Source organism: Rutidosis leptorrhynchoides, chromosome 4 (genome assembly GCF_046630445.1).
Source record: "Rutidosis leptorrhynchoides isolate AG116_Rl617_1_P2 chromosome 4, CSIRO_AGI_Rlap_v1, whole genome shotgun sequence".
NCBI classification, from domain to species: domain Eukaryota; kingdom Viridiplantae; phylum Streptophyta; class Magnoliopsida; order Asterales; family Asteraceae; genus Rutidosis; species Rutidosis leptorrhynchoides.
Window position 1 is genome coordinate 73,796,100 of NC_092336.1, and position 6,621 is coordinate 73,802,720.

The window sequence follows — 6,621 nt, forward strand, 5'->3', positions numbered from 1 at the left end:
GTCTTGGAACGAGTTTGGTTGGGTTTTCCCGACGTGAGGGATTGAGCGAGTTTTAGTGCTCTGATTAGTGGATTGATAAATTGCGGGCGACGATTGAATGATTGAGGGTGATTCATTGGAAATAATTGCCTAGAGAAATTGGAGGAATGCGTGATGATTCCATGAACGCTAAGTGATCGTAGTAGGTTTCGAGTGATATGTACATTTCATGTCTCGGAACGCGTGCAAGTATGTATTTGGTGATTGGAACAATCTTTGGGTTTAATGATAATTATGGTGGAAGTCGTATCGGAGTGTATGTTTGGGGACCATTGAGTGTAAGTTAGGTTGGTTAAGTGGCGAGGATCACGAGGACATGATCCAATTTAAGTGGGGGAGAGTTGTAAGACCCTGTTTCCTGTTCCAGTGTAATGGGACACCGTCCCAAATCCTGGACACCGTCCTGCCCTTTTATACTGGACGCCATCCCACATTCTGGACGCCATCCAAATGTGCTGACGGGCCAGCTGGTTAATTTGTTTTAAAATTGAATGGGCATTTTGGTCTTTTACTTTGGTGGCCGGTTTTAAGCCACAAATGGGCAAGGTTGAGCTCATTCAACCTTATATTCACTGATGTGTGCGAGGTGTACTAGGAAATAGTATTATTTTTATAACGAAATACTATTAAATATGATACAATTTTACACAAGATATTTATTTATTTATAGAATGGATATACCTAAACCTTGTTACAACACTTATAGGCAGTGTACCTAATCGTACAGTAGTGTAGTTTTTAGTAAGTCCGGTTCGTTCCACAGGGATACACTTAAACAAGCTTAACGCTATATTAGTTTTAATTTATAAAAAACAATATAAGTAATATTATTATTATAAAAAGGGGGTTTTTACCGTTTAATGACCGGTTTGTCGATTTTTAAAACTTTAGTCGCAGTTAAAACCTAATGTAAAATATTAAATAAATAAAAGACTTAATTTAAAGCATAAAATAAATAACGATAATGAAATTTCGATAAATAAAAGTGCGATAATTAAAAAGTACGATAATTAAAAGTGCAATTAAATACAATGACAATAAATAAAAGTGCGATAATTAGAAGTGCAATTAAATATGAAAATAAAAGAATTATGCTTATTTAAACTTCCATAATCATGATGTTTGACGTGTTGATTTTAGTTTATTCCCATGGGTTAATTGTCCTTTGTCCTGGATTATTTAATATGCCCGTCTGGTTTTTGTCCATAACAGTCCATCAGTCATAAATATAAAGTGCGAGTGTCCTCGTCAAATTTTTCTTATATCCGAAGTTAAATATTCTAACTAATTGGGAACTTAAACTGTAACAAGGTTTTAATACTTTGTTAACAATTACACTAAGTGTCCTTGTATATAATTTCACCCCTGTTTTAATAATTCTAGTGACTATTAATCCATTCCCGTGTCCGGTTAAATGAACGATTATTCGTACATATAAATACCCCGCCCATCGTGTCCAATTGAGTGTATATGGTTATTTATAGGTATGTCCAATTGTAAATTTTTATATTAAAATTAACAAACTATCATTTAGTTAAACAAATATAAAGCCCATTAATAGCCCATAGTCTAATTTCCACAAGTGTCGTTCTTTTGTCCAAACCCCAATTATGGTACAAAGCCCAATAACCCAATTTTAAATATTTTAGCCCAACATCATGATTACTTCGGTATTAAATAAGCATAATAATAACTTAGCTATGAGACATTAAATTAAAAATAACATTAATCATAACTTACAGTGATTAAAAATAGCGTAGCGTTACACGGACAGAATTTCGACTTACACCCTTACAACATTCGCTAACATACCCTTATTATTAGAATTAAAATTAAAATTAAAATTAAAATTATAATATATATATATATATATATATATATATATATATATATATATATATATATATATATATATATATATATATATATATATGTTTACGTATGAAGGAAGAAGAAAAAGATGTGTTTATTTTGGCCAAAACACGTTGAATTTATAGGACCTGGGCTGGATTTTTCAGCCATGCGATCGCATGGAATTAACTCTTCCAGGCCATGCGATCGTATGGCCAGCTGGTGAAGTTCACATGCCTTTGTTTTCTTGTTTGCCGACGTTTATAAATAATAATATAATATATAAATAATTATAAGAATTATTTAAATATTATATTTTATTTATGTGCATAGTTAACTTGTAATTTTTAGTCCGTTGCGTCGAGCGTTGAGAGTGGACTTTGGTCCCGGTTCCGGTTTTTTGAACGTCCTTGCGTACAATTTAATATCTTGTACTTTGCGTTTTGCGTCTTGTACTTTTGTAACTTTGAGACGTTTCTCATCAATAATTGAAACCACTTTGATTGTACTTTGTACTTTTAAGCTTTTTGGTCGTTTGCATCTTCAATTCATCGAATCTGTCTTTTGTCTTCACCTCTTTTTATTTAAACGAATATCACTTGTAAATAGAACAATTGCAACTAAAAGCTTGTCTTTCTTGAGGGATAATGCTATGAAATATATGTTCGTTTTTAGCATTATCAAACATTCCCACACTTGAGCGTTGCTTGTCCTTAAGCAATATAGTCTTGAAATATACTAGAATCACTTCTCTATTCTTCATACTTTGTACATCAGTGATTTCTATAGGGCGGTATAAACAATGGTAGTAACGTTGTGGTTTACAGTCCCACATGACTATGAAAATTTAGATCCATTAAGAAAATTGGATCTTTATGAAAACATTTGATCTTTTGAAAATTAAATCTAGCTTTTACCCTAGATAAGTTTTCCGGAATAACCCTTCACCGGTGTTTGCAAATTATTTTTGTGGGTTTGGTGGGTTTCAGATTTGAAAATTTTAGCTCAAAACTTACGGTTTTGTGTCACCCTCTTGCTAACCTTGTATTAGGAAAGCAACACGTCCAGTATACTTGCTCCGTATATTACCTTTCGATAAACTACCATCCGGTTGTAAAGGAAAGCGTTGAACAAGCAACTGTTAAGGCAATGTCCCCTGACATGCTTTTAATTATGGTCTATAACGTGTCAGATGCAATTACTATCCTTGGTAGGAGCAATAGTAAAGTTCACCCTTATAATTTTCCGGTCTGGCACAAGGTCCTGTCTTTGACCATGCTATGCAACCACCGTTCTTACGGTTGACACCCGATTTGGTTCAGGTGACCTAATGAATTCCAGGTGAATTCCTAGGATTTTACGTTCAATGGTAATGAACGCATTGAAAATGGGTTTTCAGAAAACAAATCGGTTTGTAATTTTGATCAAAATTTTCTCGTTCAAGCTCGAGTTTAGATATCATTAAATTCCATGAGTTTGTAATTCTCAATCTTTAAGGTCAATCTCAAGGATTGAGTAATATCAGTCTTTAACAGCTGATTTTTGATCTTTAAGGAGATTATCCTTTTGGGGGTCTGATTCATTAGTCTTATCCAGCTAATTTGCACGGCGTCCTCCCCATTTTACAAGACAGATCCTCTCATGGTTAGGATAAGTCTGACCAATTGGCGACCCTGTTTGATGCTGAGGTCCGTGGATTTCCTGCTGATTTTAGTGATGACTTTTCTAGATTTTTCGTCAATCTACAGCTGGTCTGAACCACAACTTCATGACCTAAATCAAGAAGCGCGTGTCTTTTTCGGAAGACTTTACTTCCTTTTAATGATGGAATTGATTCATCGTGTAGATCCATCTTTCTTAAAGTAAATCGGGTAAAACTGTTTAGTTTAGTCCAAAGCAAAAGTATCTTCAATTATTTGTTACAGAAATATGTGATATATGTTTAAAATATCTTGGTAAATTTTCCCACACTTGGCTTTTATTTTCCTTTTTATTGTCATCTATTCCATTTTAAATGAATTCTAACATTTTGGGTTGTTTCTCAATTTATGTCCTTTCCGAGGTAACAATAATTTTGGTGTTAACACCTAGTTTTATCATTCATAAATATGTATAAACATGATTTTGAATTCATTTAATTGAAAATTTTGAAAAATTTTAGTAGAATTGGGTAGTCAGTATATAAGACTAGGGCTGTTCTTTATTATCAGAGAGCACTAGATTTGTAGTGACCCGAACTTTTCCATGTTTATATATATATTAAATGAAATTGTTATTTACATGATTAAGTGTTTCCAACATGTTAAGCAATCAAACTTGTTAAGACTTGATTAATTGAAATAGGTTTCATATAGACAATTGACCACCCAAGTTGACCGGTGATTCACGAACGTTAAAACTTGTAAAAACTATACGATGACATATATATGGTTATATATATAGTTAACATGATTTTATTATAAGTATGTATCTCATTAGGTATTTTAACAATGAGTTATATACATATAAATGAGACTATTAATTTAAGAAACTCGAAAACGATATATATAACGATTATCGTTATAACAACGTCTTACTAGGTACATATGAATCATATTAAGATATTGATACACTTGGTTAATTATGTTAAATGATAAGTAAATATATTATTAAGTGTATTAACAATGAAATACATATGTAAAAATAAGACTACTAACTTAACGATTTCGAAACGAGACATATATGTAACGATTATCGTTGTAACGACATTTAACTATATATATATATCATACTAAGATATATTATATATCATAATATCATGATAATATAACAATTTAACATCTCATTTGTTATAATAAACAATGGGTTAACAACATTCAACAAGATCGTTAACCTAAAGGTTTCAAAACAACATTTACATGTAACGACTAACGATGACTTAACGACTCAGTTAAAATGTATATACATGTAGTGTTTTAATATGTATTCATACACTTTTGAAAAGACTTCAAGACACTTATCAAAATACTTCTACTTAACAAAAATGCTTACAATTACATCCTCGTTCAGTTTCATCAACAATTCTACTCGTATGCACCCGTATTCGTACTCGTACAATACACAGCTTTTAGATGTATGTACTATTGGTATATACACTCCAATGATCAGCTCTTAGCAGCCCATGTGAGTCACCTAACACATGTGGGAACCATCATTTGGCAACTAGCATGAAATATCTCATAAGATTACAAAAATATGAGTAATCATTCATGACTTATTTACATGAAAACAAAATTACATATCCTTTATATCTAATCCATACACCAACGACCAAAAACACCTACAAACACTTTCATTCTTCAATTTTCTTCATCTAATTGATCTCTCTCAAGTTCTATCTTCAAGTTCTAAGTGTTCTTCATAAATTCCAAAAGTTCTAGTTTCATAAAATCAAGAATACTTCCAAGATTGCAAGTTTACTTCCATGTTTTCTAAATCCATTCCAAGTAATCATCCAAGATCAAGAAACCTTTGTTACTTACAGTAGGTTATCTTTCTAATACAAGGTAATAATCATATTCAAACTTTAATTCAATTTCTATAACTATAACAATCTTATTTTGAGTGGAAATCTTACTTGAAATTGTTTTCGTGTCATGATTCTGCTTCAAGAACTTTCAAGCCATCCAAGGATCCTTTGAAGCTAGATCTATTTTTCTTATTTTCAGTAGGTTTATCCAAGGAACTTGAGGTAGTAATAATGTTCATAACATCATTCGATTCATACATATAAAGCTATCTTATTCGAAGGTTTAAACTTGTAATCACTAGAACATAGTTTAGTTAATTCTAAACTTGTTCAAAAATAAAAGTTAATCCTTCTAACTTGACTTTTAAAATCAACTAAACACATGTTCTATATCTATAAGATATGCTAACTTAATGATTTAAAACCTGGAAACACGAAAAACACCGTAAAACCGGATTTACGCCGTCGTAGTAACACTGCGGGCTGTTTTGGGTTAGTTAATTAAAAACTATGATAAACTTTGATTTAAAAGTTGTTATTCTGAGAAAATGATTTTTATTATGAACATGAAACTATATCCAAAAATTATGGTTAAACTCAAAGTAGAAGTATGTTTTCTAAAATGGTCATCTAGACGTCGTTCTTTCGACTGAAATGACTACCTTTACAAAAATGACTTGAACCTAATTTTTCCGACTATAAACCTATACTTTTTCTGTTTAGATTCATAAAATAGAGTTCAATATGAAACCATAGCAATTTGATTCACTCAAAACGGATTTAAAATGAAGAAGTTATGGGTAAAACAAGATTGGATAATTTTTCTCATTTTAGCTACGTGAAAATTGGTAACAAATCTATTCCAACCATAACTTAATCAACTTGTATTGTATATTATGTAATCTTGAGATACCATAGACACGTATACAATGTTTCGACCTATCATGTCGACACATCTATATATATTTCGGAAAAACCATAGACACTCTATATGTGAATGTTGGAGTTAGCTATACAGGGTTGAGGTTGATTCCAAAATATATATAGTTTGAGTTGTGATCAATACTGAGATACGTATACACTGGGTCGTGGATTGATTCAAGATAATATTTATCGATTTATTTCTGTACATCTAACTGTGGACAACTAGTCGTAGGTTACTAACGAGGACATCTGACTTAATAAACTTAAAACATCAAAATATATTAAAAGTGTTGTAAATA